The sequence below is a fragment of the Anneissia japonica genome, unplaced genomic scaffold (genome assembly GCF_011630105.1).
Source record: "Anneissia japonica isolate Jap-2015-1 unplaced genomic scaffold, ASM1163010v1 scaffold343_len330904_cov94, whole genome shotgun sequence".
Classification (NCBI taxonomy): Eukaryota; Metazoa; Echinodermata; class Crinoidea; order Comatulida; family Comatulidae; genus Anneissia; species Anneissia japonica.
Window position 1 is genome coordinate 311866 of NW_022749212.1, and position 2884 is coordinate 314749.

A 2884-nucleotide genomic window follows, 5' to 3' on the forward strand; every position below is an offset into this window, starting at 1 on the left:
GGCGGATCCAGGATATGAAAGAGAATAGTTTAAAATGTCTTTAAAAAAAAAACATCCAACATTAAAAGGGGTCCTGGGAACTTCCTAGATGGCCGGAAATGAGCTTTCCCGACTTCTGAGGAGTTTTTAATGACCTTTAAGTTCTTCAAAATTCAAGATTTTCCCCTCTTGAAAAAGATCAGGTAATTTTATCTCATTCTTTAGGCCATTATATAGAGAAAAAAATCAAAGACATAAGCAATATATTATTATATTCCAACAATATTGCGTAGACCGCACTTTCGTATACATTATTACGACATTGAACCAAAAGCAGTTTGTATATTTTTATTTAATTGAAGGCTAGTTGGGCTAAGCATAGTTTGTCTGATTTGCCAACCTATATGCCTAGGTAGGTTCAGGCGCGGATCCAGCGGGGGGCCACGGGGGCCCGTTCACCCCACCCTGTCAGTCACGCCGAAAAAAAAAATTGAGAAGTGTTAAAGGGAAGAAAGAAAGAGGGAAAAAATGAAGTGTATCCATGAGTTCAGTGACGGATCCAGCAGAGGGCGAAAGAAGAGCTCGATTATTTTACCACTCTCTAATTTTGAATTTTCTATTGATTGTCAACGAACACAACTATTATCCCCGACGCATCAATCAGGATGTAAACAGGCCAAAAGGCGGAGACCTAAAGACAGAGTTTTTTTTAGCCGGAATGTAGTACCATGAAGGACCTCCATGGTAGTACCCAGCTGTAGAACAGCTATCCATGCTCAGCATGGAGTAACGCCTACGCGTTCTCGTGCTAAAATCCGCAGGTCACCTTTATACCGTAATGATTTTGATAAACAATCACAATTCTCTGTACTATCTACTAAACATTTAACGAATGAACTTCCTTGTGTTGTGGTCATATTAGACTGTTATATTTTTAAAGAAGACCATTCAGCAAACAACATAAAACAAAATTCCCACGTCGAAGCATGCATAAAACGTACAATTTCCTGAAATTTGGAAATTTCTTATGATTTTTCCTTATGTTGTGGTCATATTAGAATATAATATCACTAAAGACCATTCAACAAACAACATGAAACATAGGGCCTATATACAACTTTTAGGTTAAAATTTCCGCTTCCGAGCATGCATATAACGTAATTTTTTAGATATATATTTTCTTGACAGTCGAGAATGTACTGATTATATAACTTATAGATAATTACTGTTGTCCAATTGTGTGCATTGAAAATGTGATGACGAACTCCGGATACGACCCTCGGTTGACACTCATATCAAATGGCATGTTAATTAACCTTGCACAGGAGCCTGTCGTCACCTACTACAATGCCTTCTCCTCCTTATCATCATCACATTATCATCATCATCATCACCTTCATCATCGCAATTATTATTTGCTAAAATGGGGGAAATATATTAATTCAGTGTGTATTCATTCATCAATAGAAGTCTCGTAATGCATTTCTCAGCATCTAGAAAAAACAAAACTCTGCGAAGCTAGGAGAACCCCAAGACTAACTGCAAACCACCCCCACCCCCCAACGTCTAAAATAATCTTCCAGCGACGGAACAAGCAAACATTAAGTTTTCCTCCCATGACCCCGCCCACTTAGGGAACCCATTATGTGCGATAGTCAGGGTAAAGCTCGGTTTCCATATAATCGCTCACCCTATCGGCGACAGTTGCCGACGTTATCATGAAGGTTGAACCTGGTTGCAGACGTAGACGAATCAGGGTGCATTGCTAGCTGCCTTGCGCAATCGGAAAGGTACGGTACCCCGATTCGTCTGTGAACCACAACTGACACGACTGTCGGCGATAGGGTGAGCGATTCTTGGAAACCGAGCTAAAACTCTGGATCAACGTTCTGAGAGGTCCCTATTCTCAAAATTGTCTATTACCTCAACCCCAACCATGGTGGGGGCAGTGAGGTGGACCCTCACGCACCCCCTACCGCCAAATCCTTCATCCGCCCCTTGGATGTCTAAGAGAGGAGGAGCATACGAGGGAGCATAACTGCCGTCGGGAGGAAGTCAATAATTTTGTCGAGAAACACTGCTTTGAAAAAGCATTTTTACCTTCCGAGAGTGCCATTTCCGAGCGTCTAGATGGGCCTATTCTTAAAATTTGCTCCAAAGGCCACTAAATTATATATAAATCATCAAAGAAAGGTAAATAAAAGATAAAAAAAAAGAAAACGAACGTTTTTGATTTTAGTCCTGTATTACTTTATGACTTTTGATTTACTTTTATATGCTTCTGTGTTATCTGGCCTGATATGTGTGCTTCTTGTGTGATAAGTGGTGGAGTATAGAGTTCAGTATGTACTGTATGTCTTTATGTTTATAATTGTGAGTACGGTACAGTCATGTGACTGGGTATACAGTTGTGTATGGATATATATGTACTTATGTACTGTATGTGTATTTCATGTACGTTTGTAAAGTGTTTGTATAATTGTTAATGTGATTGTTTGCATCACTTTATTTTGCCTTAAGTTTTTTTTTTTAGTTTAAGATTGCTTTTAATTTTATATGGCTGAACAGTTTCTTTTTTTTTTTTACTTTTCCTTAATGTCCCTTTTGAAAATTTGAATTGTATTTTTCTTAGCATAAGTCTTTTTTGTGAACTTTACTGTACATTTTGTTTTGGACGCACCTTCTATTGAGAAGTGTGCCACTGATTGAAAAGTGTAGTTCCTAATAAATTATTATTACAGTGTTCGAATAAAGGACATAATAATACATCGGGTTCGAGTCCCGCCAGAGGCATTTTATTACACAATTTCATTTATTCACAGGACTACATTCGTTGGGAGCTATGCTACACGATGTATTATTATGTCCTTTATTCGAACACTGTATTTACATTTCTTTGATGATT